We start from the raw sequence: 17,875 nt of genomic DNA on the forward strand, positions 1-17,875 counted from the left end.
GGAAGATTAAGAAGAAGAAAAAAAAAAAGTGCCATGAAAATGTTTTATAACCTTGGTTATTTTCCTCTGCAGAAGTGCCATTCACCAAGGCCAAAATTGTTCAAATGGAGGTAAAAAATGGGTAGAAGTTTTGCTGGTGCTGCTCCTGGGCACCTGAGGATGGCAATCCTCAGCGGTGGGATGAGCTGGAGCAGCAGCAGCAGAAGTTTTTTAATTATTTTATTTTATTTTATTTTATTTTATTTTATTTTATTTTATTTTATTTTATTTTATTTTATTTTATTTTATTTTATTTTATTTTATTTTATTTTATTTTATTTTATTTTATTTTATTTTAATTGTTTTCCCCTTTTCAAAGCCATTCTCCCTCCTACCAACTAGGGCAGGGTGCATGTTGTACTGGGTTCTTCCCGGTGGCATCCCCAGCTCTGGCTGACCTTTGTATTTATTCTATGCATTGTATTTCCCTTTCAAAGCAGAGTGATATTAACATACTTTTCCTAATTGGTTTTACTCAAACACCTTTATTCACGGGGTCACCTTGAACAAACTGGTTAGAGCTGATCTCCAATTAGCCTTAAAATATTAATTCATCACTCTGCTCATTACTTTAAAAACAAAATACAATCTTTTTATTCCCTTTTCAGCCTCTGGAAAAAAGGAGTTGGATGAATCTAAAGGTTTACTGACTTTCTTTCTCAAAATGTTACACATTGTGTATGAACAGAAGCCTGAAAGTTCAATAACCGATCCTTGCAAAAGAGCCCGGGGGTAGATTAAAGGAATTTAGTTGAAATGGAGTGCAGATGCTTTCTGATTTTTTTTTTTTCGTTGTGATGCTACAACAGTTTAAATTCATCTAGAGAGGGGCTCCTGGCAGTGTATGACTATCCCCTTCTTGTCTGACTTTCTAGAGAGCCTCCTCACCGTGTAGGAACAGACCATGGGTCTCATGTGAGGCTCCCAACTGGAGCAGGGGGCAGTTGAGACAGAGGGGTAGTGCGTGGATCCCTAAACACCATGCTGCCATGGGAGGCTGTGGGGTCTCCTCCTTGGGGATCTGCAGACACCACCTAGAAACGGGCCTAGGCAGCCCTGCCGGAGCAGGGGTTGACTAGGCGGCCGCAGAGCCCACACAGCCCCGGTCACCCTGCCCCGGGCGGCCCGTCCGGAGCAACGGGTTGACCAGGCGGCCGGGGAGCCCGTTCCTTCCCCGCACCGCCCCGCTCGGCCCGGGGGGGAAGCGCTGGGGCCGGGGGGCGGCGCGGGGCGGGCCGGGGCGGGCCGGGGCCGCCCCTCCGCCAGCAGCCGCCGCCGCCGCCGCGGCGGGAGAGGCGAGGAGAGGAGAGGAGCGGAGCGGAGCCGCTGCAAGGAGGCGCCGCCGCCCGGCTGGGAGAAGCGGCCGCTCCCCGGCCCCGCTCCGAGGTAAGGCGGCCCCGCACCCCGCGGGTTTTCTCCCCCCACCCCGGAGCCTCCTGCACCGGGGACGTCGCCGGTGTCCCCGGGAGCGCTCGGCTCGGCCGCTGTCCGGCCTCTCTTCCTCCTTTCCTCCTCCTCCTCTTCCTCTCCTTCCCCTCCCACGCCCGCAGTTTCCCCCCTGGCTCGTGTTCCTCGTGGGACCTGGCGCTCGGCAGCAAGTTTGGGGGACTTTGCAAAAGGGGGAGGGGGGCTCGGAGCCCCCTTCCCCGAGCGGCACCCGCCGCACACACACGCTCCCTTCCCCTCCAGGGTGCTGGGGTACGTACCCCAAACCTCCCACGCACCCACTCGTGTCAGTGAAGGAGACAGGGCGAGAGGCCAGCGTGCACCCCAAGGAGCTTGGCACGCATGCTGGATGTCCTCCCCGCAGCCAGCGACATGCAGAAAGCTCGCACACGCAAGGAACGGGCACGTATAGGCACACACGGCACCTATACGCGCACACGTATGTTTTCTGAGCCGTGACAACGTCGCCTACGGGCTTCTGTTTCCAGACGCTTTCCTTTCTGTTTCCCTCAGGCTGATTTGCATTTCTGCTCAGAGGTGAGCCCGGCAGCAGAAATGCGGGCTTCAAACAGGAGCAAGGAGCAACTCGGTCGCCTTTAATGCCCCCACGGAGGACGGCCACGTGGGGTTTGCGCGCTGTGAAGCGAGTGTGTTGTGCCGGTGTACCTTGTTCAGGCTTGTAGGTTTTTAAAGCAGTGTGGACTTGCAGGCAGGAGCGGAAGTGCGATTAATTTTAAGCATGTGACTTGGTCAAGTGCTTATCATTTTAACGTGGCGTTCGTACCTTGGTAAATACGCATAGATTTAGCCATCTGTCCTGCCTTTTCCCTTCTTGCGTGCACATACCAGTGTGTGCGTGCACACAAGTGAAAAATGTGCCTGTAGTAGGCTTTAGGGCCAAATACGTGTTTCGACTCTTCTGGGAAATACTCTAAAGTTACTGTGGAGGACTGATGGGAAGCTTCTTTGATACAGTCCTTCGACTGTGTGTTTGTTTTTATTTTAAAATTGCTTCAGCAATGCCAGTTTGTAACTTGCAATGCACTGGGTGTTAAGGCTGTTTGCATACACACACTACAGCTGGTACTGCTGCTGGAAAGCATGCCGTTCTTCCCACTGTGGACAAGGCCCTTTTGTGTAGTGTCAGCTTAGTAGGCTTTTATTGGGTACGTGAAGCCAGGGAAGAGCCCTGTAGCCTCTCCCTTCTGTGACGAGGAAGTTTGGGGGTGCCAACCATTGCTGCTCATCAGATGCTGGCTGGAGCCCCGAGTTGGGATGTGCCAGTCTTTGGGTCTTGCCAGTGTTGCTGGCCTATGCTATGGCTCATCTATGTGCAGGTGAAATTCGAAATATATTTCCCTATGTCACCAGAGGAGTGGTCCCTCTGCAGATACATGGGTGGGCCACATGGCTTGTGTCACCCCAACATGCTTTCCCTCTGAATCTTATCTCTGTTATCATTTATGGCCCTCTCTGAAGGAACGGCCTATTTTTAGACCTCGGTAGACCTGCCAAAATCTCAAATCTTTGGCATTGGTCTGTTTGGGATTGTGATGCTGAAATCTTCATTTGAGCATCATTTTCTTAAATTTGGCTTTTGCAGAATAACAGTTGTCATAAGAAGATTAAAAATAAAGTCTACTTGCTGTTAACACTTGGTGGGTGAAATTTTCATCTTGTCTACTACATCTGGTCTGTAGCTTCTCTGCTAGTTGCATAGTCTCTAGAATTGTAGTATGCAGTACCAAATAGGCTGCCTGTTCTTCTAGCCTAGGGATTCTCAAACCGTAGTACATGTACCGTAGCAAAAGTGGTATGTGAGGTGGACCAGTGATGTGTGACTGCTCTGGGTTTAGGAACCTTCCTGGTCTTGCTTTTTCTTAGCTTGAAAGCTCAATTACAAGGCAGTGGAAAAAATTCTGTTAACAATTTATGGCAGGAAGAAGGAAAAGCATACAAAATTGGTATTCCTTTTGCTGCGTGATGGTGTTGGATGTTTTTGCATCCTCTGGGTAGCTCTTGGAATCTCAGCAATGCTTTATGATTATTTTTACTCCTTACACTGATGAGTAAAATTATAGAGCCTAATTTGTTTAGGTTTGGCATGTTCTTACTGAAACTGATGCTATGCTAGGTGAATGAACAGTCTGCTTGTTTATACTACCTTATATTTTTTTTTCCATTTTTAATAGGCCCCCATAGGTCTTACTGTGGTATTAGTAGAAGGTTTCAGAATTTGATTTAATCTGCCAACAAAAACAGAAACAAAGATCCACGAACCGTATTAAACTTGTTATTGAATAAGGTATTTTAATACTGTCCGTTATCAGGGTAGAAACCTCACTTCAAATTGCTCCATCCAGTGCTACAATCACAGTTACTGCTCTTTTACATATTTTTGTTTTGTTTTGTTTTGGCCATTTATTCTTAGCTCTGTGGTGTTGGATTGAGTGCTCAAGACAGATGTGAACACGCTACCTTCATCTTTGAAGAGTTGTAAAGTAACCTAACTGGATTCCAGATCTCAGTGTATTTTTCCTCATGCCCCTCTATCATATTTCAAACTCTTTCTGTCTAGTCATGACTCCTTTCCAGATGTCTTTTACTTATCAGATCTTTGCTGGGTCACTTTTCCTCACATGAGTTACTATTCATTTTTTATAGGCATCCGATAAATTGAAATGCCTGATGAAATTTTCTTTCTTTTTTCTTTTTCTTTTCTTTTTCTCTATTACCTTTCATCAGTACTCTCCCACGTTCATTTGTAACTTTATGTAAGTAGAGGTAGCTAGAAAGTGTTCATTAAAATGTCACTGAAGTGAAAGTCAGGAAAAGTGTTGATCAAAATACTTTTCATTTTCTAGTCACTCATTTCTTGTGAATAATCCTTTAAAAACAAAAATAATCTCCCTTTTAGACTATTGATATTTCCCCTGTGCTTTTTGCACAGTCTTGATCATTATGGATGGATTATTTGTGATAACTGGGTTTGACACCTTCAAAGCTTCAGAGAAACGTGATACTGAAACACAACTAAATTTGGAATAGAAACGCAGTCGGGTATGGCTTAAACAAATATAGGTACGAGGGAAGAGCAGTCATCTTCAAAGAGCTGCAGGTAGTGGATAATGCAACAGTTTATCCCTGTCTTGCAGTTGCAGATCAACATTTTTAGCTCATGATTAGTGACTGAGGGAAATTATTGTCAGGGATTGTTTTTCTGTGGAGCCTGAGGTAGCCCTTTTGCTGTCCGGGGCCTAGGCCACAGAGTGCTTGAAGACTACAAGGCTGTTTTTGGTGCAGTTTGGAAGGTGGAAGGATGTGGTGGTCTGCAGCTGTATTCCTGGAGAAAGACACAGCATGTTCTGGAGTAATAAAATTTCCTAGAGTGGAAGGCTTCATGGCCTGCTACAGTGTATTGCAGGCACAGGTCACTCTTTGCCTAGATAGAGCTGAGACAGCAATGCTGTCATTGAGTAATGTTTCAGTATGAAAGTATAATGTCAGTGTAAAGTCCAGAAATACTTCTGACCTATGACCAGTTGGGATCATGTATCTTAAAGCAACAAAACCAGAGCCTGTAGGTGGCTGCAGCCTCTCAAGTGTTTTCCTTTGCTCGCCGGTGAATTCCAGGTTTAGATTTAACTTCAATTCAATTTAACTTCAACCGCTCCTCAGCAGCAGGTCGTTTTGACAGTGCCGCAGCTGTTTGTGCTGAAGGATAAATAGGTCTTGTTGTCTCCATATTGGAAGAATTAGAGACTGTTTCTGACCTGTTCACTTGCTGGTTTGATGCTGATGTTGGAAAGCAGCATGGAGAGAACTGAGCTTTGTAGGTCTCTACCAGGGAAGGCCGAAGGCTGGTGGAGCAGCTTCCCACTGCTACCGAATTATATTGCTGCTTGTTTTCAATTGCTCCTAGCTTAGTTAGGAAGGACCCAAGCTTTATCATATTTTGTGGGCTCTTGTGAGGTGTCTCCCCCCCCCCCAGTGACAAGTATTTCATGCCTGATGGAATCCAAAGGAGGTCTGGGAGGCTGAGTATATATGAACCTGTATCTCCTGTGATAGGAACTCATTAGATGTGCAGGAAGGTCCGTGCCCTCTCTTTAGTTTGGTGTCCCTGGTCCATAGCTTTAGGCCCAATTAGGTGAGCTGATAGTTGGCTTTGGTACTGACCTTTCTCAGGAAAGGGAGATTTGGCACTAGCTAAGGAGGGTGGCAAGTTTTTTACATTTTCAAGGAGGAAGGCAACTTCTGAGTATTTTGTTAATGGTTTAAGTCTGGAAAGAGTGTGGGTTGAATTCACAGGTCTTGGAAGAAAACATGTTTTGAAGAAGAGGGATGTCAAAATGTACTCAGCTTGGTTTGTGAGTGAGCTGTTAGTGGGTATGGGTGAAGTGTGTTCTTGTTAGCTGAAAGGGATTTCAAAGCATGCACAAGGTTTTTATGAAGTAGGACGTTTCTCTGCAGTGCTCTAAGTTTATATGGACATTATAAGCTCTGAGCATCAATGGCCTTAGCATAAGCTTTGAGGAATTGGTTACTTGGCCATTGTTTGCTGTCCTAAAATCTGGAACTTCTGTCCTATGTGTGTAATTGATGAATAGCCTAAAAATATCAAGGCAATTTTTGATTTCTGGGTGTGTTACTGAAGCAGTGGTTATTGAGTTTTGACTGTATTTATGATCAGTGCTAGTGGCACCAGTTAGCAGGTCCCTGAGCTCTCAGGCCCTTGCCATGCTTGCCTCCTGTGAACTGTACAAGATTTTGGAGTTTCCCAGCCTTTGCTCTACTATGGCTTTCTGTAGCTCCTGATTAACTGGGAGTTCTCCCACTTGCTTGAACGAGGAGGTGCTTTTTCCAAAACGGCAATAATGTTGTGACATCCTTAATCTCTGACTTCTCTGTCAGGTCTGCAATACAGCCAGCTCTGCTGGTTGGACCAGAGGTGACCTGTGAAGGTGCCAAGGGAACTATGAGGAAACTGGCTTTTCATACAAAACATGAAAAGATGAATACTGGAGTCTTAACATGTTTAGCCTTGTCAATATACTTGCTGAAATTCCCTAGATTTATCATTCTGGTACATTTTGCTACCTTCTATTACAAGGTATTAGCGTTAGCCTTCCTAAATCTGTTCTATTCCTTTAAGTGAATAAATGTTAACTTTAGCTTTCCAGGTTAGCGAAATATAATAAAAATGCCTTACTAGAAACACCTTAGATTTCATATTTGCAGAACAGGTGAGTAAAGTTCTTCCTGCCATCTGCTTGTGCCTGAGTCTTTGACTTAGCATCATGAGGGAGGAAGAAAAAGACGTAGGATTTAGATCTCCTGTAGACAGCTTTGGGTGATGCAATTCCGATCAGGTATTTCACTCCCGAGAATCTGTATTGCCTGTTGGCAGTTAGAGATAGGTCTCATGTTACTCAATTCATTCACTTAATTTCATAATGCTTTATGCTCTTTGCTTCCTGTTTGTGGTGGACTGTATTTCTCGTGCTACTTACAGCTTTTAGAAGATATCTGATTTCTCTGGCTCTTTTCCAAATTTCTTGAACCGTCTATTCCAGTTTATACTTTGGTAGTCCATGGTAGTGGACTCTGTCATATGGATTGCTAGATGCCCCAGGAGAAGCATGGTTACCCTGGTATTCCTTCTGGAGGTACAAGCTGTTGAATCTTGGACATGGTTAGACCTGGCAATGCATCCTGTGCAAGCAGTGGTGAGCATGGACGTGAAAGGTGAGGGCTTAATATCTGTGGTGGTATGATTAGGACACAATCCAGCAGAGCCGAGGTATTGTGAGTGGCTTCAGTCCGACATTTTCTTGACATAACCTGTCCTTACTGCCATGAATTAGAGGAAGAAAAATCAATATGCTTTCTGAGCTGTAAAGCAACCTCTTGACTAATAGCGTGGCAATAACTGGAGGCCAGAGCTGGGTGGAGCTCAGTACTCCTCCCTTGTGAGGCAGCAGGGTGGTTTGGTAGTCTGAATTGTGGTGATGGCCCGAGGGCTGACAGGAGGATTAGCATGGCATTGTCCTCGCTTTCTAGAGAGCTTACCTCATGCTTCTTTAAAAATTTCAGAGATGATTGAAGCCCTTTTTCTTGCAGTGTTACCAGCAGTGCCAATCCTGCTAGGGCTGGTCCCTGCTGCTGCTGAGTCCCCAGTGGAGGAAGTCTGGAAACAAACTGGAAACGGGGATGATGTCAGTCTGTGGGATGCTGTGCACAAGGCTTTGGGGATTGAGACAAAGAGTTTTCTGAACTGGAGGAATGATTAAAACTGCTGTAGTTCTGCTTTGTTTACATCAGCAGAATTTTGTCAAGGGGTTATAATTATTTGTTGCTTTCCGCATAAAAGACTGAAAAAAGGAGTAGACTGAAAAAATGGGATATTCTAAAAGGATTTTTTTAGAGCTGTCAATACACTTCAGGTTGTGTTGCCTCAGAAAGAAATGTTTGGACATGGCCATTACTGGCAATGTCTGCATCAAATCTTGGTTTCTGAAGGATGAATAAAGGATTCATCTAGAAAGTAAGCACTAATAACTTCATTTCTTTGTTGTTCAGTTGTCTTTCAATAGCTGGAAGGGTTTCGATGAGGTAGTGTGGCTTCGTGATAGATATTTTGTAAAATCGAAGTGCACTCAATACTTAAAATATCTGAGAGGGCAGAAATAGCAGGGCCCAAAATCCTGTGGACCTTTCTGTGCAGGATCCAGGGCTTTTAACCCATCCTTCTGCCAGCAGTTCAAAGAAGAATCAAAGAAGCAGACGCAAAAAACATTTGAGTGGTATTCTCTTGTATATGCTGCCAAGAGTAAAGGACCAGATGATCTTGAAGGTCTTTTCCAACCTTAATGATCTGATGACAGAGATAAAGCTAACGTTTCTCTAGTTCACCCACTGGGAACTGAGCATACCTTCACTGCTTTTATCCGAGGTGCTACATCCAGCTCAGATGAAGAGCTGGTGCCATGTCTAGATCCAGTATGAAGCTACCACTGTGAACAGGGGCCTGGGCTGAGGGAGCTGGGGGTTTTGAGTTGGATGACAAAGCTCAAGCACAACTCGGTAGCTGCTTACACCTACTCAAGGATATGATTATAAAGATATTAAAGCCAAACTCTCCTAAGCAGTGCCTGATGGCAGTGATGGGCAATGGCAACACATTTTAGCTTTGGAGATTCAGGCTGGACATGGGGAGGGTAGTGCAGCACTGTGGCAGGTCCTCCAGAGAGGCCAATACCTGTCCCCAGAGCTTCTCAGGACTCATGGAGACAGTGCAACAGCTGAACTGGTCTGCTGTTGGTGATGGTTTTGTTTCCAGTTGGAGGCTGGAGTAGGGAACCTCTGTCAACAGGCTTCTTTTTGTCTCACCCGGCTCAGATAGGAGGGTAGAAATCCTTGTGTGGTTAATACAGCCCTAACAGTCAAACCCCAAGTCGTGGGCCTGCTAAAGCTGGCTTCACAGGATGAGGTGCCATCGTGATCACCGAGAAGGCAGGTGGACTGTGCTGAAACTGGCCTTAAGATCTTAAGTTCGTAAGACTGTATACCGACTGCAGCAAAGGATCTACATAATCTTCATCCTGCACTCTTCCTCTGCAGTCCCCTTTGCTTAGTACTCCCTCTAAGCCGAAGGTAGCAGACAGGATACCTTCTAATCTTATTTTGCTTCTACTAATATGCATTAGTGCTAATATTTAATCGTTATTCAAGTTGGTACTAGGGGGAATAGCCAAATGAATGGCTCTGTCAATTTTTTTATCTTATTTTATATGAGAGTGGAAGAAGAGAAGAGAGTCAGAGTAAAATGCTGAAGCAGTAAAGTGCACAGTGTTAGAAAGCTGGATGCTATCCACTTACAGAGTTTTCCCTACAAATAAACTCTCCTTTCTGTTTGTGGACCTCTAGTGAATGACACAGTGTGTGAATTTTGATTTTGAGGCATTCTTTCTGCAATTTACTTCATTTTTGAGGTGGTGGGATTAAATCTGCAAGTATGCTGCTGGAGCCATACTGTCATCAGAGATTAGGCTTTTGGATGCCATTTTATCCCACACCTAGTGCTTCTGCTAGAGGACCTTGTTTCTCGCCCTTCATTACTCCTTGTTTGCTTATTTTTCCTGAGTGAAAGCAATTCTTGTTTCTTCCTCTGTATACAGCTATTTATTTTCTTGGTTTCTGTTAGCCTAATGTGACATCAGAAAAAATGAAGGTCCATGATCATGTATATTTATATAGTGTTATGTGGCAGAATAACCGGGCAAAGAACCACATAGGATGTTTTAAAACATTACACAAATGAAAGCATTCTTGGTGCTTCACAGTAACCATACAGCAAGCTGAAACAAATCAACCTTTTTTTTGAGGTGAAAATTGAAATCTGGTGTAAAACCCATGACTGTTTGAACGCATGTAATTCTGATGTTTAAAGAAAAGCTTGCCTATGTGAACACAAACTCATAGCCTTCACAAAACAGAGCTGCCTGCTAACCAAAAGACTAGTTGCTTGCCAACAGTTCGCTTGGCATAGCTTTCTCCTACCTGTCATCCGTACTTCGCAGAAAGAAATAAAACCCTGTACTTATATACTCCAGGCCTATCCTCCTTGCCAAAGTAATGCTTTGTTAATTACATGGAGTCCTCTACTCTTACGTGTGCGGGTCATTAATTGCTGTAAACGGGTGAGGGATTCAATCCTGCTCTTACTGATTTTATAAAACAAAAATTATTCAATTGCTGCTCATTTTCTCTGAAGTCTCCCGGAGCTTATTTTCTCTGCTTACAGTGGAGATTGCTTGCTGATTTTGCTGCATGCCCCTGAGCATCTACCCTACGGGCTCATGCTGTTAAGTGGCAGCTTGTAGGGAAATGGCAGCTAGCGTCACCTGCTAAATAGCAATGGGATATTTTGCACCTACGTCTCAGCAGGGTGCAAAAACAATAGAATAATTTTAACCAATTAGAGTGAGTTGAATTATTTTTGTGCTAATTGAAGATGGGGATAATCAAAATGCAGCTTAGTTTCGGTGGCATCTTTTTCCCCTTGGGTTTATAATGGAGTAATAAAATAGAGCTCTTGGATTTAAGGGATAATTAAAGACTCCTCATTACATCACCGGTCAGAAAATTTATCATTTGCAGCCATTGCTTGAATTATATGCAGGATCTGGGTTATGTTAGAGGCTGATAACTGAAGCTTCACAGAAGATTAAAAAATATTTGGTTTACCTGCAGAAAATGTAATCATAATAATATATTTTTTTCAGGCAATTATATGAAATATTATTTGTGTTAATTAGGAACTTTTTAGAGGACAAGTCTTGTTCCTGTTTTAACAGCCTGGTAGGTTGGCTGTTACAGGAAGCCAGCAAATTCTAGCTTCTCAGGGTAAGAGGCAGAAGTTTAGTATGTGTGTCCTCCACCTATGCTCCCTGAAGCACAAGGGGTTTTTCCTATGCCCATGTGACTTTGGGATGAGGTTAGCAGGTTCTCTGACAAGGTGATTTATCAACTGGTTTCCTCCTGTTGTAGGTTTGAACGGGAGCTACTCCAAATCTGAGGCCAGAACAATAGCTGTGGAGGAAATTAGTCATGGAAGGATCTGAGGAGGAAGAGGCATGTTTTTATCAGCAATGGAAGAACTTCCCAATACCCAGTGGTCCCAGTAAAGATAATTTAGGTAGTACTGAACAGCGGTTTACACCTTTGCATTGTTTCCAGCTGGATACTGAAGACTTACAGGAACAATGTTTTCTTTCTTCTTAACTACATAATTTGCTAAAAGTGTTGGAAGGTTGTGTTCTGATGTGTATTGAGGATACTGCGTACGTTTTTGGATGGGTTTAGATAGCTAAATATATGGCATCTAAAATGACACAGGACAATTTTATATCTGAGATACCTGCATAGGGCTGGTAGATACAACCCAGGCCACACCAATGGCTCGATCTTTCAGCAGTAGCCACTGGAGCCCAACGGGAACTCCCTAGGAAGTCTAAGAAGGCACTTGATATCAGAGTTTGGGTGACTACAATTTTGATGTTGCTGTTTTAATGCTTCTGTGATTTGGTGTTTTGGATAACTGCAAACAGCTTTTTTAGCTGCCATGAATGTTTCTGATGAAACTTTTGTGTAATTCTGCATTCTAAGAGCTAGTTAATGAAGGTCATTAGACAGTTTATTTTACCTGATTTATTATTTTGCCAGTGTGTATTTCCTAGTTTATACAGACAAAGCCAGCAAAAAATCAGCTGTTTTACCAATCTTCCCTCTCCTAAAATCCTCCCCTGAAAACCAAAGAGAAAATCAGAAAGAAGAACCTAGTCTGACTCCTCTTAGGTTAATTTGGTGTCAGTCCATTGTTCAGAGGAAGAAAGCATGAGGGTGTTCAAGGACTGATGTTCAGTCAGGGGAAAAAAAAAAAAAAACATGCTGGAACATATTCAGCATAGCTTAGAGAACAAGCTTATGTAGCTTATATAGCAACATAACTGGAACATGCTTATAGCAAGCTGAGGATTTACACCAAAGCTGTAACTGTGCATTGTGAAAATATACATGTACGTCGTCTTAAGCTATATGCTTATGTCTTTAGTTACTCTAACTTAAACTGAAAATGAAAAGTACTATCCAGCAATGTAACTAAAGAGACTAAATTTGTAAGTTCCTAATAAAGATTCTTCTATAGTAAGATCTCATCTTTTATGTGTTTAACAACGGACTTAATAGAAGGGTGGCCATCTCAGGTAATCAATAGAAAGACATTTTTTAGGATATGGAAAAATCTCTTAGAATATCTACTTTGGGATAAGATGAATCACAGCCTACAAATGCCTATTTCTCTCTAGTGACTATAAGGAGAGAGGGGGAGTAGGGTGACTCATGGAGATGTGGTTGTTTATATTTGGCCACATATATTTCAAGCTAAGCACATAAGGCTACATCCAGAGGCAGCTCGGCTTTGCGGTGCACCCAGGATACATGTCTCAAATGTTCAGCTATAAAACCTGGTTGGAGTGTGCTGCAGCTTCTTCTGGCTGGCGTGTTCGTTACCCATCCCAACTGCAACCATCGTGAGAAGGAAGGGTGCATGCAGTTTGCTTCCTGATGGGGATGTGTTGTCATCCCAAAATAAAGTCAGGATGCAGGCAGGGTGCGAGCCTGAACCCATGCATTTGGATCTCATGATTTAGACATGGCTTAAATTCCCTGTGCAACCAGCGGGTGGAGAGAGGAGATTTAGAAGGCCTCCAGAAGCCACCTCAGGTTTGGTAAGGTGAATCCTAACTTCTGGCTTTGAATAAGTGCTTGCTTCTGTCTTTTTGTTTCATATTTCTCTCAGCATAGATAGTGAAACTAGAACAGTCTGTTTTCTTGTCTGTGTATGATCAATTTCAAGGTTTTCTAGGTTAGGAGGAAGTTGGGATGTCTAGGTACTAGAAAGTTAAAGCATTTGAAATCCTGGACTTACAGTTCTTATAAGCATATTTAAAAAGAAACAAATCGGATCTAGCAGCATCCTTTCAGAGCATCATGCCTAATTCTGGTCAGTAACTTGAATTTTGGCAGTGCTGGAGATCTTATTTTTGTAACTTAATACGATTTCTACCATCGCTTCAGCCCCATTATCTCAGAAATAGTGAGATATTTTGCAAAGACTGGCATCAGTAGCACTGTGCATGAATAGGTCTAGGTGTCTAGATTTAAACTCTTGGCAGCTGCCTTGAATGTTCTTTCTGCTGTCATTCAGACCATAGCTACTAAGGTTGAATTTTGCTGGTAGTAGCAGCTGTGGGAAGTTACTAGGGGAAGAGTCTATCACTGACACGAGGAATAGTTCTGAAGTTCTTTTCCCCATTGCTGAACTTACCGAAATGTCACTGTTGCCATAGGTCATTTATGCAGGGCTGAAAATCATCTTTCTGCTGCACTCAATATCATGTAAGTTGCTTGGCGCTTTAAATGCTAGTGATATCTATAGTCCATACTTGTATAGCTCTGTTTAAATCAAGAAGTTTTGTTGTTTTAGGGATTAGATCTAATAGCTATCATTCAAGAGTAAAGAAGGCAAAAAGAAAAACATACATTTTGCTCATTCCAGTTTACCGCTACTTTATTACTTCCAAAATCATCCAATTTTCTCCAAAAGTTATATCTACAACCTTCAGAAAATCGTGTGCAAGAATCACCTTCAGCAGTGTTTTTACCTTGAATCATTAATTACAGGAAGCTCTCAAACAGAGCAGATGGCATTTCTGTGTTCAGAATGTACCTTTATTTGTTTTTCTTCTCTCAGTTTGACATCTGAGTTTCTCTGCGTCTGTAAGATTTTGTCATACTGCAATTAAATATATAATAGAATGCATAAGTAGGCCTGAAAAATGAAATCCTGTCCTTTTTTTTTTTTTTTTTTTTTTTTTTTTTGTAACTAACGTAAAAGATGCATGATTGGATGGGCACATCTCAACTTCAGATCAGTCACTCTGGAACTCCTTGCTCAATGTACAGAACAGGTATTTTTAAATATATTTTTTTCCTTCAGTCTGTGAACTCATGCCTTACTTGCTGCATGCTACTCAAGCACCTTTTTTTTTTTTTTTTTTTTCCCAGAAAGATTATGTATTTTCTCTTGAGCTTTTTGATGGGACTTAGCTGAGGGGCTGACACATCTGACCATTTATTTTCAGCACACCTTAGTGATTTGAGAGGATTCTGATAATTTGACAGGGGAGGATCTAAAATGTAATTATCCACACGAGGAACCAGGTGAGAACATAGCTGCTAGTTTTGCTTACATAATTTAAGAGGACTGTCATAGATTGGTTTGGGTTGGAAGGGGTCTTAAAGACCATCTAGTCCCAACCCCCCTGCCATGGGCAGGGACACCTCTCACCAGACGAGGCTGCCCAAAGCCCCATCCAGCCTGGCCTTGAACATTTCCAGGGATGGGGCACCCACAGCTTCTCTGGGCAACCTGTTCCAAGGCCTCACCACCCACACAGTGAAGAATCTTCTGAAATCTAATCTAAATCTATCCTCTTTCAGTTCAAAGCCATTCTCCCTTGTCCTGTCACCACGCTCCCTGACAAAGAGTCCCTCTCCAGCTTTCTTGTAGGCCCCCTTTAGGCACTGTAAGACTGCTGTAAGGTCTCCCCGGAGCCTTCTCTTCTCCAGGCTGAACAATCCTACTCCCTCAGCCTGTCTCTTGCTCAGAGCTGTTGCTCAGTGTGGGCTTGGTTTGTTCCTACAATGCACCTGGAAGCTGTGGCACAGTCAACATGTGCGCTGTGAAGCAGTGCCACCAAAATAAAGCTGTGGAGGTATTGGTGAATCCCAGTGCTTCTGGGCTTTGTGCTGGCAACTTGTCTGGATTTAGTTATTTCTTTTAAACTTTGTGAAGTAACTTGGAAGTTTCCTTCTCAGAAGCAAACTAACGAACCACTAAAGCTCTTGATGCGTGTTGCCATGTTGGTTCACTGAGAAAGGGGGACTGTGGCTGTGTGTCCTGCTGGACAGGAGAGGGCAGGGGACAGGGTGCTGGCACCAAGCTGAGGGACACGGCTGGCCTGCCTTTCCACAGCACAGGGCAAGCCCCTCTGTGGGCAAAATGGTGGTGTCTGCGCTGCACATCCTCATCCTTGGACCCTGTGTGGTGCTGTGGGGCCATCGGGCTTCATCAGTCTTTTGTCCTTCCCTTGGTAACATCTCTCAGCTCCTGGCCATGCTGGACCCAGTGGTTCCCTGTGCTGGCTGCTCTCTCCAGCTCCTCATCCAGCTGAAACACTCTCTGCTTCCTTGCTTTAACCTTTTGCTCAACCAGACCCAGGATTCCCAGATTCTGGCTCTTGCTTCTCTTTCTCTCCTTCCTCTAATTGCGACCTCTCCTCTCCTGCCCAGCTTCGTGCCATGTTTTGGTCCCCTTGACCTTTTCTCACACCCTGCTGTGGTGCTGTATGAAGAGTCTGTCTCCTGCACATCCGTGGGGCATCAGCCGAAGGGTCACGAAAGCAACAGGCAAGGTTGTCTTCCTGCTGTCACTTCCAATGTCTGGTCTTTGGCAGATGGGAGCAGCAGTTACAGGGGAAATCCTGCTAATCTCCTGTAACTTGAGCCCATTACATGCTCAGTCGCACTGTGGGGTTGGTGCCTTTCCAGCCACATTCGGAGGAGGTGGTGGATGCTTGCTGCAGAACATTTTCCGTGATTTACGTTGCAGGGCTCAAAAAGAAAAATAGGAAGGTGTATCAGCTGGATTCTGGTAGGTGCTAGAGCTTTGTCTGACACAAAGATGTTTTCATAAGCATAGCAAAAGGCATAGCCTTTAAAAATTAAAGTAAATAAATAATAAATAATAAACTGAGGGATCAGTGCTGTGCCAAATTTCAAGCCTGCGCTGTCAAGGGTGAGCGGGGGGAGCAGAGTTCCCCAGTTGAGTCGGTTGTGAGAACGGCAGAGTAACATGTTTTTGTCTAGCCTGTCTCAGAAATGGGCAAACTGCGTTTTGGCAGGCAAATAAATAAATCCTGCAGCAGATGTCCAGCATGGAAAATTTTAACACGGGCAGTTTGAGTTTGACAGAATCAGAGGAATGTGGAAAATACCAACGAGATGCGCCGGGCCACCTCGATAATAGATGGAGCAGGCCAGCCGTATGACCCGTCTCTGGGGTTCTGAGACTCTTCAGTACCAGTTATTTAGTTTTTTGTTGTTGTTGATGTTAAAAGCAGAGAATGGAGGGGGTGATTCAGCAGAGAGGGAGGGCTGCCTTGTAGGAGCCAGCAGAAACTTGAACTTGAAGGAGGGGGAGCTGCGAAGGGATGGAGGAGAGGAGTGCGTCATGGTCAGATGGTGGGGACACCGGTGGCAGCAGGCCAGAGGGCTGGTGGTGCCAAGGAGGGGGGGGAGACCTTAATAAATCAGATGGGAGATGATGAAGCCCAAAGGAGAGTGTTTGCTTGCAGGATGGCAGGGTGATGGGTTTTGGAAAGCGTCATTTCTAATATGCAAAACAGGCAATAGGAAACAATGGGGCCTTGGGATGGAACTGCCGGTTGAATGAGGGCTTTGTTTTCCTCTTGTCTATTCACATTTTTAAAGTTTTAGTGGAATTTAAATAGATTTTACACATTTTTATGTAATGGATTGAATCGCATAAACGGCTGTCTAAAGTAGTATTGCACTGCAATCTTTATCCCCTTCTGGATAAAGATTGACTTTCTGGTTAAGCTCATTTTTGTATTTTTTCTTAATTGCAACTCTTGTTCAATAATCCTTTGCTGCCTTGCTCTCTTATTTAAAACTCCAGCAAAAATTGTGAGCAAATTGACCGACACCAGACCTTGTGTAACGAGTGTATAGATCTGCCCACGGTTTGGCTTGAAAATGGCAACTGGTTTCGTAGTCCTTACGCCTGAACCTCGATGCTAACGAAGATCAGTTGTGAGCATGTACCACAGTTTGGGGGCCGCTTACGTGTTTTTTACTGCCAAGGGTATTAAAACGTCATCAGATGGATCATGTCTTTGTCGAGGAGCATCCCGTACCTGTGGTGCATGACAATTGGTTTCAAATGTTATGAAAGTGATGGTGTATGTGTGGCTGTTAAATGCAAACACTGCACAGTAGGGTTGTGCAGTATTAAAATGAGAACATCAAGGTCTGAATCGGAGTGCGTGTTGGCTGCACGTTAAAATAAGGGGCGGATTATTTGCCTTGAGATGCACGGCAAACCTTTACAAACAAAACAGCATCGCTGCAGTTCTACGATTTCACCAGTGCTGTTTGTGCACGCGTTTATGCCCAGCAAAAGCTCTTAAAACCCTTCTGTAAAAACATCGCCGAGCTGTCGCGGCGATGGAGGGGAAGGGAGTTGTTTGCGTTTGCCGCATGTGGGATTTCATGGAGGGGGATCGCTTTGCCTCCTCGCCAGCAAAACTCCTTTCCTGGGCGAGGGAAATTCCCGGTTCATCAGTATGGACGCATTGTTTTTACACGTTGGAAGCGCTGTGTTGCTGTGTCAATCACCCCGATACAGTCGGTGCGAGAGCGGCAGGGCTGACGATGCGGGGTGTGATTGGCTGCCATATGCTGGGAGGGCTCTGGGAGAAGGAAGGGCTGCAGTCCTTCAGCAACAGAGTTTAGGCTGTGTCTTTGCTTCATCATCTGAGGGAAAAATCCCCCGATAAGGGATAAGGCACAGGGCTTCCCGAGCACCAAAAAAAAAAAAAAAAAAAAAAAGGAGGGGGACTGCTGATCATTTTGGGTGAAAATTATTCATCGCAATGATGGAACAGGAAAGGTGCGGCTGTTTGTTGATAGCAGAGGTTTCTGTTCCCGCTGGAAATGTGCCGAATAGACAGAGCTGAACAAG

At 44.1% G+C, this 17,875-nt stretch overlaps 1 protein-coding gene across 11 annotated transcripts in view; it reads left to right on the forward strand.

Moving 5' to 3' along the window:
- Positions 1 to 1,276: 1,276 nt before the first annotated feature.
- MBNL2 (muscleblind like splicing regulator 2) overlaps positions 1,277 to 17,875 on the forward strand; it is a 108,402-nt gene continuing 91,803 nt past the window's right edge. For 6 of the 11 annotated variants that reach the window (XM_084506883.1, XM_084506892.1, XM_084506891.1 and 3 more), the window contains exon 1: positions 1,277 to 1,425. The gene's annotated coding sequence lies outside the window, so the exon portion shown is untranslated. Of the gene's footprint in view, positions 1,426 to 12,756; positions 12,777 to 13,950; positions 14,019 to 17,565 lie in introns of those variants that run through there. The other 5 variants (XM_084506890.1, XM_084506889.1, XM_084506887.1 and 2 more) reach the window with 5 other exon arrangements.

The sequence above is a fragment of the Aythya ferina genome (assembly GCF_964211825.1).
Source record: "Aythya ferina genome assembly, chromosome: 1".
In the NCBI taxonomy this organism is placed as follows: Eukaryota; Metazoa; Chordata; class Aves; order Anseriformes; family Anatidae; genus Aythya; species Aythya ferina.